The 15582-nt window shown below is 38.4% G+C and overlaps 1 long non-coding RNA gene and 1 pseudogene across 3 annotated transcripts in view; both read left to right on the top strand.

Annotated features, from left to right (window-relative positions):
* The window catches only part of LOC137764307 (uncharacterized), a 43195-nt gene that overhangs the window by 12677 nt on the left and 14936 nt on the right, over positions 1 to 15582 (top strand). For 2 of the 3 annotated variants that reach the window (XR_011073953.1, XR_011073952.1), the window contains exon 3: positions 4943 to 5017. The exons of the other annotated variant lie outside the window; for it this stretch is intronic. This is a non-coding gene — a long non-coding RNA (uncharacterized lncRNA). The remainder of the gene's footprint in view (positions 1 to 4942; positions 5018 to 15582) is intronic. 3 annotated transcript variants of the gene reach the window in all.
* Positions 8217 to 13712, top strand: LOC137764445 (periodic tryptophan protein 1 homolog pseudogene; annotated as a pseudogene).

Consider the following 15582-nt stretch of genomic DNA (forward strand, 5'->3'; position numbering starts at 1 on the left):
TTTCAATATATTATTTTGCTTAGTCTTCACACAAATCCCAAGGAGAGCATTGTTGGCATTACCATCTTCACAAATGAGGAAACTATTGCCCAAGGTCACATGTTGGCTAAAGGTCAGGATCCCAATCGCTGTCTAGACCTGTCACACTGTTTACAAAGACTTGACAATTCCAGGCCTGTGCCCCTTCTTTGCGTAATATGTTGATCCTTCTGTAAAGGAAAAGATTCTCTGTGTCCCCCTCAGTGTAGACCATGGCTATTGTTATGATGTTATTTAAAGATCTATAAACATAAATCTTGGTGTACATTTCTTATGTTTATATCTCTTATGAAACCACGGAAACCAACAAATTTACTAATTAAATATAAGCACAACTATAAAGGCAATTCCATCCAAATCAATATTAGTTTGATATGATAGATTTTATATTTTTTTTCCCCTAAGGACCTCACAACACAAATTTTATACAGCCTGCCACTGTGAAGTTTCAAGTTTGGGTGCCTTTAGTATCACATCAGTATTGTATGATGGTGCCCACCACTTTTCTCTTTTAGATGTATTGAGAAATCTTAGGACAGTGTCATTTGGCTGTCATTAAGTGTCTACAAATAATGTATACACAGAGGATTTTTTAGGGCAGGGGAAATACTCATATGATTTTTTTTTCTTTTACTATATATATATATTTTTATTTTTGGCTGTGTTGGGTCATTGTTGCTGCGCACAGGCTTTCTCTAGTTGTGGCGAGCAGGGGCTACTCTTCGTTGCAGTGCGCGGGCTTCTCATTGTGGTGGCTTCCCTTGTTGCAGAGCACAGGCTCTAGATGCGCGGACTTCAGTAGTTGTGGCACACGGGCTCAGTAGTTGTGGCTCGCAGGCTTTAGAGCGCAGGCTCAGTAGTTGTGGCGCACGGGCTGAGTTGCTCCACAGCATGTGGGATCTTCCCGGACCAGGGCTCGAACCCATGTCCCCTGCATTGGCAGGCGGATTCTTAACCACTGCACCACCAGGGAAGTCCCTCTGTGTAATATTATAATGATGGCTATATGTTATTATACATTTGTCCAAACCCATAAAATTAGAATGTACAACACCAAGAGTGAACCCTAAGGTAAACTTTAGACTTTGGGTGACTATGATGTGTCAGTGTAGGTTCATCCTTGGTAAAAAAGATGTACCATTCTGATGAGTGATGTTGATAATGGGGAGGCTGTGCATGTGTGGGGACAGAAGGTATATGGGGAATCTCTGTACCTCCTTCTCAATTATGCTGTAAACCTAAGTGCTCTAAAAAAATAAAGTCCTTTCAAAAAAAAAAAAAAAGATAAATTCAAAGGAATCTCCCAGAGTATAGAAAAAAAAAAGTCAAAGATTAAACAACAGTAAGAAAAAGATACTGATGTTTATCAGTCCAGGAGTCCATCGTCTGACCAGTAGGAATTTCAGAGAGGATAGAGAAAATAGAGAAGATGAAAGTATCTCAGAAGTGAAGAACTGGTGAACAGATTTAAAACAACGACAACAAAATTCATACAAGAGAATATGACTCAGCATTAAAAGGAATGAACTGCTGAGACATGTAATTACGTGGATATACCTGAAAACATGCCGAGTAAAAAGACTCGAAAGAGTAGATACAGTATGGTTCGATTTACATGAAGTTTTAAGGCAGGTCAAACTGATCTGTGGTGACAGAGTGGATTAGTGGTTACCTTGGGTGGAGGGATTGATTGAATTAGTGGGATTTTTGCATGTTTGAAAAATCATTCTGGTGGGAAGAGTGACTGGAGGCAATGAGTTGAAGAGCTCATTAGGGCCATATAACTTCTGGGCCTGTGGGACCTGTGAGAACAGTTATCATAAATGTGTTGTGGCACTAATCTGCACATTAGTATACTTTTCCCTAGAGCACCAGCAGCCCAGGTGCAAGAAAATGGAAGAGGATGTTTGGACTAATCCATGGAAGAACGTGTAGCAAAGAGGCAATGCACCAAGGCAACTGAGGATCATTCAAAATAATGGTGACAGGAAGAGATAAAAGCAGCTGATAGAATAGTAAGGAGTTAGGAGATGCGAGATCATGACGGGGCAGGAAAGTATGTGTAGGGGAAGTGAGGGAGAGGCTGTGGTCAGTGGCGTGCTGGAGTAATCTAGGGGCTGACAAATCCCAGGCAATTCTTTAAAAGTCTAGACAACATGGAATGAACTCTAAGGTGCGCTGTTTAGTGAAAAAGACCAGATCCAGGAAGATGTGTATAGTAGGCTATGAGGTAAAAGGAGAGACCATTTATATGTATGTACTTGCATGTTAGTAAGCTATTTCTGGAAGGAAATATAAGAACCTTATAACATCAGTTGACTCTGGGGAGGAGAGCTAGGTAGCTGGGGGACACAGGAGGGAAGGAGACTTTTCGCTCTCTTCCCTTCTGCTCCTCTTGAATATTGACCCATGTGTATGTTATTACCTATTAAAAATAAATAAATAAAATTTAAAAAACAAGGAAAAAGAAAATAGATGTGAGATAATGAATAAAAACAGAACACAAAGTGAGGTATTCATGCTTCACATATAAAAGTATGCTTCAAATATATATACGCTTAGGCACATATGTGAACCAGTACTAGATGGTAAGAGAAACAAGCCCTATTTGATTTGTTTATTTATTTATTTATTAGCCACGTGGCATGTGTGATCTTAGTTCCCTGACGGGGATTGAACCTGTGCCCCCTGCAGTGGAAGCACAGGGTCTTAACCACTGGACCGCCAGGGAAGTCCCTGATTTGTTTTAGAATATAGACAAAAATGCTTAAAAAGAAGGCAATCAAAAAAAAAAAAAAGAAAAAGAAAAAAAAAGCAGATTACTGGACACTCCAGATTATATTATCTAATGGCTAAACACTTAGCACCTACTATGCTGGTGCTGATCCCAAATTATTAATGCAAAATACGATTCTGAAGAGCCATTGGCACTAAAGTTATTCATGTAGCTTCTTCACAATATATTGTCTATTTTGTCCTTGGTCCTTTATATTCAGTCAGCTTGCTTAGAGTATGCCAGCACATAAAAGCAAGTCTCGGACTTCCCCGGTAGCACAGTGGTTAAGAATCCGCCTGCCAATGCAGGGGACACGGGTTCAACCCCTGGTCTGGGAAGATCCCACATGCCGCGGAGCAACTAGGCCCGTGAGCCACAACTACTGAGCCTGCGCGACTGGAGCCTGTGCTCCGCAACAAGAGAGGCCGCGATAGTGAGAGGCCCGCGCACAGTGAAGAAGAGTGGCCCCCGCTTGCCACAACTAGAGAAAGCCCTCGCACAGAAACGAAGACCCAACACAGCCAAAAATAAATAAATAAATTAATTAATTAATTAATTTAAAAAAAAACAAAAAAAAGAATTCCACCAAGTTTCTCCATCAGGGAGAGCTTTAGCTTGCCCCATGTAGGGGTAGAGTGATATGTAACTAGTTCACCTATACTCCACGCCTGGGCTGAGAAATAAAACAAGCTGCACATGTCTTCCAGACTGAACCAGACTGCTCTCCATTTACACAGGACCAGCCACAGAGTAGATGCTCAATGAATGCACTGACTTCAATGAAACCAAAGAATCTATTCCAAGAAGCCACAAATCCATCATCATTCAGCCAATAAAATCAATGTACTGGAAGTTTTTGTTTTAAAAGAAGCAATAGGTACCTTAAAACTTTCACTTAGGAAGTCTTCTTTACTAATTTTTTAACCTGAAAGTTGATTGCTTCCTGATTTTTCACACACACACACCCCTTCATTTACTGTATTATCAAGATCAGATTTGCCCAATTAGAAAGTAGAATAGTAAGGAATATCTATAATTAAGAGACTAACAAGAAGAGTTTTTAAAAAAAATCAACCTAACTAGTGTTTCAGGATGAAAGGAACTCAGGGGCTTGCAGAGATATTTGGATTGTATTTTTCCTTTACTTTATAATCAAGTCATGCTAATATAAAACAAAAACACAACTTGAACTAAACATACATTTCACTCATGACTAATTACAAAGCAGGCATTTCAAATCAGTGTTGAGCTAATGCTTTTAGAACAATTATTTAATTTTCAGCATCCAATATCTGTCGAGTAAATCACCAATTTCCATTTCATTCTTATTTAATATAAAAAAAATCAAATTAGTATAAAGCTATTTCACAGCTGTCTTTAAATTAAACCATAATGAAGAGCATGCAGCATTTGGGGCTTGCTTTGGCATCTCCAAATCAAACATTCTTTTTGTTCAAATATTAAAGAACAATACCAATAGTTATGTTTTATTTTGAAGTTTAAAGCCGGGCTTCATAATCTCAGATTTTAACTTGTGATTTTTCACAAGTAACTCAAATATTGAAATGTATGTTTCTAAGGACAGGGGTTGGCTGCAGAGTGGAGCAGAGTATGAAACATAATTATTAGTTTTTAACTGACTTTTGATAATAAGAACAGAATCACCAGCTCAGCTATTACTACATTTTTGTTAATAATCAGTTTTTCTTGCATTAAATCTAAACAGATCTTCTAGTAGCAAATGTAGACCTTCAAGACCTTCAAAGAAAAATCAACAATCCCATTTTCTAGCAAAATTTATTTACCAGGAAGGTATAGATTTTTCAAACAAATAAATTGTTAATAAAGTTTTGCATAATAAATTAACCAAGTTAAATTATCAGAAAATGAGCCTGTTTGGTTCGGTCAAAGACGATTTTTGGTTTTAGTGTCTTTCACTGCTTGATAAAGTGAAGTGACTTACCACGCAGGCAGTGCAGTGTAGCAGAAAAGACTCCGCTGGATTAGTCTGGGTTCCAGCCCTGCCTGTATCCTGCCTTGTATGGTGAATTAGATGGATCACTTCAGTTTCTCTGACTGTTGGCTTCATCATTTATAAAATGGGGAAATACCTGTTCTCCTCCCTAGGGATCATTGTGATGTTTGTGAAAGAATCTTGGAAGAAACCTCACACACATACCCTGTGTAAAGCAAAGGCAATTGGTGAGTGGATTAAAGCCTAGAAATTTCATTGTTTCATTATGTGATGCCTAAACTAACAGACCTTTTTTATAAATAAAAATCTAGAGAACATTCTTATTTAATTCTATCACTTACTGAGCACAAGATGGGAAACATTGTTTTAATATTATTTCTATCTGGGGACTTCCCTGGCGGTCCAGTGGTTAGGACTCTGTGCTTTCACTGCAGGGGGCATGGGTTCGATCCCTGGTTGGGGAACTAGGATACTGCATCCCAAGCAGCGTGGCCAAAAATATATATATATTATTGCTATCTGTAGATATATGATGGCTCTAGCTGTAAAACTGGCCTGTTACTTTGAGTATATTGTAAAATCATGAGAAATTTTAATATTTGTTGTTTATTGAATGGGATACTCCTTAAAGTTCAATTTGTGTCTATCTAACCTTGGTATTTGAGATGAAAAAGATAAAGCAGGCATTAGTCTGGATTTTGGAGATTTTTCTTTATCAAGAATTGTTATGGCCCTTTTCTTCTTGAAAATAGAAATTAAGGCCCTACTAATATTCAGGGTTCAGACAGTACGTTTTCGCTCAGAATAGATCATGAACCAAGAACAACTCTAGAGTGGTCAACACCACCCAATCAGAAGAATGTTTTGATGTATTAAATTAATCTTTGAGAAAGTCAATAGATTCCCCAGCTCCTCTTACTGAGTGAGTTTTTGAAGGAAATAAGGAAGTGAGAGCTAACTGTCCCTCACCCCATTTCTGTTGTAACAGCGTTGGGGAGAAGGAATGAGTGAAGCCTGATTGTGCTCTGATGGGCAGGAGCTAGGGCAAGAACACTGTGTAGGCTCTGACCCCTGCATGCTCACCATACCTGCTGCACCCGACGGTACACCCTGGGATGGTGCTCTGTGAGCCAATCCACATAGTCTCTCTCCAGGATAGGAAAGATGAGAACCAGAGAAAAAGACACCAACACCATATCCACTGTAAGTCATGTCCACCCAGAGGGAAAGAAAGCCCAAACTGCGAATCTCCACCCTGGGCTGAGGGAAGCAAAAGAAGATAGACTGAGCCATTTCCATCTCTTCCCTTTTTTTCTCACACCACTATTACTTCTTTTTCTTTTCTGAAGTGCCTTGTGCAAAGGACTGCTTAATATGGTAAATTATGCAGGTGGGCTAGAAAAAAGAGAAAAGGTTGGCCCAGAAGCAGTTCTGCAACACCAATGTTTTCTGTTCATTAGGTTTTAGAACTCTGTTAACTTTAATATGCCATAAATTATATAGATATATGCAACCCCATGTTCACTGAAGCATTGCTTAAAATAGCCAAGGTATGGAAACAACCTAAGTGTCCATCAGTGGATGAGTGCATAAAGAAGTTGTGGTATACAGTCAGCCCTCTAATCCACAAGTTCTGCATCCACAAATTCAACCAAACACAGATCAAAAATATTTGAAAAAAAATTCTAGAAAGTTCCAAAAAGCAAAACTTGAATTTGCCTCACTCCTGCAACTATTTACATACATAGCATTTACATTGTACTAGGTATTATAAGTGATCTAGAGATGATCTAAAGTATATGGGAGGCAAATCATAACTACAGTGAGGCATCTCCTCACACCGGTCAGAATGGCCATCATCAAAAAATCTATAAACAATAAATGCTGGAGAGGGTGTGGAGAAAAGGAAACCCTTCTACACTGTAGGTAGGAAATTGGTATAACCACTATGGAGAGCAGTATGGAGGTTCCTTAAAAAACTAAAAATAGAGTTACCATATGATCCTACAATGCCACTCCTGGGCATATACCCAGAGAAAACCATAATTCAAAAAGATACATGCACCCCAATGTTCATTGCAGCACTATTTACAATAGCCAGGACATGGAAGCAACCTAAATGCCCATCGACAGATGAATGGCTAAAGAAGATGTGGTACATATATACAATGGAATATTACTCAGCCATAAAAAAGAATTAAGTAATGACATTTGCAGCAATGTGGATGGACCTAGAGATTGTCATACTGAGTGAAGTAAGTCAGAAAAGGACAAATATCATATCACTTATATGTGAAATCGAAAAAAATGGTACAAATGAACTTATTTACAAAACAGAAATAGAGTCACCACAGTCTTATGGTTACCAGGGGGGAAAGGGCAGAGGGATAAATTGGGAGATTGGGATTGACATATACACGTTACTATATATAAAATAGATAACTAATAAGGACCTACTGTATAGCACAGGGAACTATACTCAATACTCCATAATGACATGGGAAAAGAATCTTAAGAAGAGCAGATGTATGTATATGTATAACTGATTCACTTTGCTGTACAGCAGAAGGTAACACAACATTGAAATCAACTATACTCCAATAAAAATTTTAAAAAAGAATTAAACGCAAATCTCTGGCAGAGGCAAGGTTATCGCATTATAGTGTTGAATAAAATTGTTATTTAAAAAATAAAGTATATGGTAGGATGTACATAGGTTATATGCAATACTATACAATTTTATATAAGAGACTTGAACATCCATGGATTTTGTTATCCAATGGGAATTTTGGAACCAGTCTCCCTCGGATACCAAAGGATGATGGAATATTATTCAGCCATTAAAAAAAAGGAAATCTTGCCATTTACGACAGCATCAATGAACCTTGAGGACATTATGCTAACTGAAATAAGTCAGACAGAGAAAGACAAATACCATATTGTCTCTCTTATATGTGGAATCTAAAAAACAAAAACAACAAAACAAAAAATCTCATAGAACAGAAAACAGATCAGTGTTGAGATGGGGGGCTGGGGTGGGAGAAATGGGAGAAGGGGGTCAAAAGGTAAAAAGAAAAAAAAAACGGAATGTCAACTTATCAAAAAAATAGTATTGCCATTAAGGAAAAAAAAAAAAATATATATATATATATACTATAAATTAGAGAAAAAATTAAGTATGTAATTATAAGATATAGCTACCCCTTAGCAAAAGTAGAATACCATATACCATACTATCAATCTCTTAACCACCTACTATACCACTACATATTGCTAAATGAATCAGAAGTTCTTTTAAAGATTTTAATGTGTTCCTGTTTAAAAGGTTTCAGTAGTCTCTGTCACATTAAAATAACTATGAAGACACATAAGATAAGTATTTGACACTCATAGCTGACCTAATCTCAGGAGTTGGGAGGAAGAGTCATGAGCTGTAAGGATGACAGCACTGGACCGGGAACACGCCTGGTGGACTGCCTGTATAATGCCATTAGAAACGGGCAGGCATGCCTACCTAAAAATAAAAAGATTCTCCGCTCTCCTTTATTAACTGTTGCCTGGATCAAAAATACAAGAGGGACACCAACCAGGAAATGGGGCAGCCATACTTCTAAGTGCAGCTGCCTCTTTCGGAGACAGCTGGGATGCTGGGCCCACCCTACATCAGGATATTTGGCAATGGCTGGAGACATTTTTAGTTGTCACAGCGTGTGGGGAAGGTGGAACATCTCCCCATCTAAGGGGCAGGGGCCAGAGATGCTGCCAAACATCCTATGAGGCACAGGACGGCCCCCCACAGCAAAGAATTATCTACCCCCGCATGTCAAGAGCGCCGAAGTTGAGAGATCCTGCTCTACACCATCAAGACCTCTTCCTACATCGTTGCAGAAATCAAAATTTCTTGAAAACTGACAAAATGAGAGACTGGATGTGGGAACTAATGGTAGCATGAGCACAGGCGGGGAAGACTGTATCAAAGTCTTTGAGTAGTATTAGATGAAAACCAGTAGGAATTAGACTACGAGCTGTGAAAAATCAGCCTGCCATCTAGGTGTAGATCTGAGATGGAAAGTCAACTGTCACCCAAATGAACAGGAAGTGAGGCCAAGGGCAATTCCCATGGTGTTTAGATAGCTCTCATAAGTATATGTAACAAAAATATATCCTCAGATATACCAAGCCTCAAAAGTTATGACATTTATACACTCTTCTTGGAAAAAAAAATTACTTGAGACCTAGCTACAGATGGCCAAGAATGGATTGACTCAAGAAATGAAAAATAGGGGAAGTTTGGGTAGCAAAACTCCAGAATAAAGTTTAAATATGTGTTGTCAGATTGTACAGCTCAGAGGTAAAGCGTGGCTCTGTAATACTTCCTTTAACTATTCCTTACTCAATGTAAGGAACTGTTGAGAATCACATCTCCCTCCCTCCCTCCCTCCCTCCCTCCCTCCCTTCCTTCCTTTGTATAGTTCATTTACAATGTTGTGTTAGTTTCAGGAGGACAGCAAAGTGATTCAGTTATACATACATAAATATCTATTTTTTTCAGGTTCTTTTTCCTTATAGGTTATTACAAAACATTGAGTATAGTTCCCTGTGCTATACAGTAGGTCCTTGTTGGTTATCTATTTTATATATAATAGTGTGTATACGTTAATCCCAAACTCCTAATTTGTCCCTCCTCCCCCTTTTCCCCTTTGGTAACCATAAGTTTGTTTTCTGTGTCTGTGGGTCTATTTCTGTTTTGTACATAAGTTCATTTGTATCATTTTTTTAATATAGATTCCACATATAAGCGATATGATATTTGTCTTTCTTTGTCTGGTTTACTTCACTTAGTATGATAATCTCTAGGTCCATCCGTGTTGCTACAAATGACATTATTTCATTCTCTTTTATGGCTGAGTAAAACCCATTATATAAATATACCACATCTTCTTTATCCATTCCTCTGGCAATGACATTTAGGTTGTTCCCACATCTTGGCTATTGTAAATAGTGATACTATGAACATTGGGGTGCACATACCTCTTTCAGTTATGGCTTTCTCTGAATATATGTCCAGGAGTGGGATTGCAGGATCATATGGTAACTCTATTAGTTTTTTCAGGAACCTCTAGAGTGTTCTCCATAGTGGTGTACCAATTTACATTCCCACCAACAGTGTAGGAGGGTTCCTTTTTCTCCACGCCCTCTCCAGCAATTATTATTTGTAGATTTTTTGATGATGGCCATTCTGACCGGTGTGAGGTGATACCTCGTGGTAGTTTTGAGTTGCACTTCTCTAATAATTAGCAATGTTGAACATTTTTTCATGTGCCTGTGGGCCATCTGTATGTCTTCTTTGGAAAAATGTGTATCTAGATCCTCTGCCCATTTTTTGATTGGGTTGTATTTTTTGATTGGGTTGTATTTTTGATATTGAGCAGTATTCTCTTTTTGGTATATTTTGGAGATTAATCTCTTGTCGGTCACATCATTTGCAAATATTTTCTCCCATTCTGTATGCTGTCTTTCCATTTTATGGTTTCCTTTGCTGTGCAAAAGCTCTTAAGTTTATTAGGTCCCATTTGTTTATTTTTGTTTTTATTCCCATTACTCTAGGTGACACATCCAAAAAGACATTGCTGTGGTTTATGTCAAAGAATGTTCTGCCTATGTTTTCCTCTAAGAGTTTTATAGTATCTGGTCTTACATTTAGGACTTTAATCCATTTTGAGTTTATTTTATGTGGGGTGTTAGAGAATGTTCTAATTTCATTCTTTTACATGTAGCTGTCCAGTTTTCCCAGCACGACCTATTGAAGAGACTGTCTTTTCTGCACTGTATACTCTTGCCACCTTTGTCATAGATTAATTGACCATAGGTGTATGGATTTATTTCTGGGCTTTCTATCCTATTCCATTAATCTGTATTTCTGTTTTTGTGCAAGTACTATATTGTTTTGATGACTATGGCTTTGTAGTATAGTCTGAAGTCAGGGAGCCTGATTCCTCCAGCTCTGTTTTTGTTTCTCAAGATCGCTTTGACTATTCGGGGTCTTTTGTGTTTCCATACAAATTTAAAAATTATTTGTTCTAGTTCTGTGAAAAATGCCATTGGTAATTTGATAGGGATTGCCTTGAATCTGTAGATTGCTCTGGGTAGTATAGTCATTTTCACAATATTGATTCTTCCAATCCAAGAACACGGTACATCTTTCCATCTGTTTGTGTCATCTTCAATTTCTTTTATCAGCTTCCTATAGTTTTCAGAGTACAGGTCTTTTGCCTCCTTAGGTAGGTTTATTCCTAGGTATTTTATTCGTTTTGATGTGATGGTAAATGGGATTGTTTCCTTAATTTCTCTTTTCTGATCTTTCATTGTTAGTGTATAGAAATGCAACAGATTTCTGTGTATTAATTTTGTATCCTGAGACTTACTGAATTAATGGATGAGCTCTAGTAGTTTTCTGGTAGCGTCTTTAGGATTTTCTATGTGTATTATCATGTCATCTGCAAACAGTGACAGTTTTACTACTTCTTTTCCAATTTGGATTCCTGTTATTTCTTTTCCTTCTCTGATTGCCATGGCTAGGACTTCCAGAACTATGTTGAATAAAAGTCACAAGAGTGGACATCCTTGTCTTGTTCCTGGTCTTAGAGGAAATGGTTTCAGCTTTTCACCACTGAGTATGACGTTAGTTGTGGGTTTGTCATATATGGCCTTTATTATGTTGAGGTAGGTTCCCTGTATGTCCACTTTCTGGAGAGTTTTTATCATAAATGGATGTTGAATTTTATCAAAAGCTTTTTCTGTGTCTATTGAGATGATCTTATAGTTTTTATTCTTCAATTTGTTAATGTGGTGCATCACACTGATTGATTTGCAGATATTGAAAAGTCCTTGCTCTGTACTTCCACTGCAGGGGGCACAGGTTCGATCCCCGGTCAGGGAACTAAGATCCCACAAGCTGTGCAGCATGGCCAAAAAAATAAATAAATAAAATAAATAAATTTTAAAAGTCCTTGCATCCCTGGGATAAATCCCACTCAGCATGGTACATGATTCTTTTAATGTATTGTTGAATTTGGTTTGCTAGTATTTTGTTGAGGATTTTTGCGTCTATGTTCATCAGTGATATTGGCCTGTAATTTTCTTTTTTGTGATATCTTTGTCTGATTTGGTATCAGGGTGATGCTGGCCTCATAGAATGAGTTCAAAAGTGTTCCTTCCTCTGCCATATTTTGGAATAGTTTCAGAAGGATAGGTGTTAACTCTTCTCTAAATGTTTGGTAGAATTCGTTTGTGAAGCCGTCTGGTCCTGGATTTTCGTTTGTTGGGAGTTTTTAAATCACAGATTCAATTTCAGTACTTGTAATTAGTCTGTTCATATTTTCTATTTCTTCCTGGTTAAGTCTTGGGAGACTGTACCTTTCTAAGAATCTGTCCATTTCTTTTCTTTTTTAAAAAATTATTACTAGGTTACTTTACACTCTTTTCTTACTAAGATTTTTTTTCTTTTTTTTTTTTGGCCGTGTTGTGTCTTTGTAGCTGTGCAGGGGCTTTCTCTAGTTGCGGCGAGTGGGGACTGCTCTTTGTTCTGGTGTGCGGGCTTCTCACTGCAGTGTCCTCTCCTGCTGCGGAGCATGGGCTCTAGGCCTGCGAGCTTCAGTAGTTGTGGCCCGCGGGCTCCAGAGCGCAGGCTCAGTAGTTGTGGCGCGTAGGCTTAGTTGCTCCATGACGTGTGGGATCCTCCCGGACTGGGGCTCGAACCCGTGTCCCCTGGATTGGCAGGCAGATTCTTAACCACTGTGCCACCAGGGAAGCCCCTGTCCATTTCTTCTACCTAGAAGAATCTGTAGAGCTTAGTAAAAAAGAAGTGAAACGTCTCATTGCTGAAGCAAAGGAAAAATTACAAGAAGAAGGTGGCAGTGATGAAGAGGAGACAGGCGATCCTTCAGAAGATGGCATGCAGGGTGCCTGTACCCAGGCCCGACCTCGGGAGCCCCTGGAGGACGGTGACCCAGAGGATGACAGGATGCTGGATGATGATGAGCTGGCCGAGTATGAATTAGATAAATATAATGAAGAAGGTGACCCAGATACTGAAACTCTTGGTGAATCTCTTTTGGGTCTTACAGTCTATGGGAGTAATGATCAAGATCCTTATGTTACTCTGAAAGATACGGAGCAGTATGAACGTGAAGTTTTCTTGATTAAGCCCAATGACATTCTCATAGTTTGTGGCAGAGCTGAACAGGACCAATGCAATTTAGAGGTACATGTTTATAATCAAGAAGAAGATTCTCTTTATGTCCACCAGGATATCCTGTTGTCTGCATACCCTTTGAGTGTGGAATGGCTGAATTTTGATCCTAGCCCAGATGATTCAACTGGAAATTACATTGCTGTGGGAAACATGACCCCCGTTATAGAAGTGTGGGATTTTGATATAGTGGAACTCTTTAGAGCCAGTCTTTACACTTAGAAGTAAGCTATCAAAAAAGAAAGGAAAGATGAATTCCTCAGCAGATGGGCATACCGATGCTGTCCTTGACCTTTCTTGGAATAAGCTGATCAGAAATGTGCTGGCCAGTGCATCAGCTGATAACACTGTTATTCTGTGGGATACGTCCTTGGGGAAACCAGCAGCCAGCCTTGCCATACATACAGACAAGATCCAGACTCTCCAGTTTCATCCATTTGAAGCACAGACTCTGATTTCTGGATCATATGATAAGTCAGTGCCTTTGTATGACTGCCGAAGTCCAGAGGAAAGCCATCAAATGTGGCGATTCAGTGGGCAGATTGAGAGTGACTTGGAATCACTTTTCACCTTGTCATTTTTTGGCCAGTACAGATGACGGTTTTGTATATAATTTGGATGCACGTTCAGATAAGCCAATTTTTACACTTAACGCACACAATGATGAAATTTCTCGTCTTGATCTAAGCAGTCAAATCAAGGGCTGTCTTGTGACTGCATCGGCAGACAAGTATGTGAAGATCTGTGTGAAGAATCTATCCATTTTATTGGAATACAGTTTTTCGTAGTAGACTCTTATGATCCTTGGTATTTCTGTAGTGCTGGTTGTGACTTCTCCTTTTTCATTTCTGATTCGGGCCCTCTCCCTTTTTTTCTTGATGAGTTTGGCTAAAAGTTTATCAATTTTGTTTATCTTTTCAAAGAATCAGCTTTTAGTTTCATTGATCTTTTCTATGGTGTTCTTCATCTCTATTTCATTTATTTCTGCTCTGATCTTTATGATTTCTTTCCTTTAACTAACTTTGGGTTTTGTTTGTTCTTCTTTCTCTAGTTGCTTTAGGTGTAAGATTAGGTTGTTTATTTGAGATTTTTCTTGTTTCCTGAGGTAAGCTTGTACTGCTATATACTTCCCTCTTAGAACTGCTTTTAGAACTGCTGCATCCCATAGGTTTTGGATCACTGTGTTTTCGTTTTCATTTATCTCTAGATATTTTTTGAGTTCTTCTTTGATTTCTTCAATGATCCATGGGTTGTGTAGTAGCATATTGTTTAGCCTCCATGTGTTTGTTTTTTGCAGTTTTTTTCTTGTAGTTGGTTTCTAATCTCATAGTGTTGTGGTCGGAAAAGATGCTTCTTGATATGATTTCAGTTTTCTTAAATGTACTGAGGCTTGCTTTGTGGCCCAGCGTGTGATCTATCCTGGAGAATGTTCCATCTGCACTTTAAAAGAATGTATATTCTGCTGCTTTTGGATGGAATGCTCTATAAGTATCAATTAAGTCCATCTGGTCTAATGTGTCATTTAAGGCCTGTGTTTTCTTAGTGATTTTCTGTCTGGATGATCTGTCCATTGATGAAAATGGGTTGTTAAAGTTCCCCACTATTATTGTATAAGTGTCAATTTCTCCTTTTATGTCTGTTAACATTTGCCTTATATATTGAGGTGCTCCTATGTGGAGTGCATGTTATTTGCAATTGTTATATCTTCTTGGATTGATCTCTTGACCATTATGTAGTGTCCTTCTTTGTCTCTTGTAACAGTCTTTATTTTAAAGTCTATTTTGTCTGATATGAATATTGCTACTCCAGGTGTCTTTTGATTTCTATGTGTATGGAATACCTTTTTTTTCATCCCCTCACTTTCAGTCTGTATGTGTGTCTCTAGATCTGAAGTGCATCTCCTGTAGACAGCATATATACAGGTCTTGTTTTTGTATCCATTCAGCCAGTCTGTGTCTTTTGGTTGGAGCATTTAATCCATTTACATTTGAGGTAATTATTGATATGTATATTCTTATTGCCATTTTGTTAATTGTTTTGGATTTGTTTTTGTAGGTCTTTTTTATTCCTTTCCTCTTTTTTTTCTCTTATACTGTGATTTGATGACTATCTTTAGTTTGTGTTTGGATTCCTTTTTCTTTTGTATGTGGTGGTATATCTATTATAGATTTTTGGTTTGTGGTCACCATGAGGTTTTGATATAGCAGTCTGTATATATATATATGATTGTTTTAAGTTGCCGGTCTCTCTCTTTTTTTTAACATTTATTTATTTATTTGGCTGCACCAAGTCTTAGTTGCGGCACACAGCATCTTTGTTGCGGCATGCAGGATCTTTAGTTGCGGCATGTGGGATCTTTAGTTGCAGCATGTGGGCTCTTAGTTGCAGCGTGTGGGATCTAGTTCCCTGACCAGGGATTGAACCTGGGCCCCCCTGCGTTGGGAGCATGGAGTCTTAACCACTGGGCCACCAGGGAAGTCCGAAATTGCTGGTCTCTTAATTTCGAATATCCCACATTTGCACTCTTCTCCTCTCATGATT

Source organism: Eschrichtius robustus, chromosome 4, assembly GCF_028021215.1.
Source record: "Eschrichtius robustus isolate mEscRob2 chromosome 4, mEscRob2.pri, whole genome shotgun sequence".
In the NCBI taxonomy this organism is placed as follows: domain Eukaryota; kingdom Metazoa; phylum Chordata; class Mammalia; order Artiodactyla; family Eschrichtiidae; genus Eschrichtius; species Eschrichtius robustus.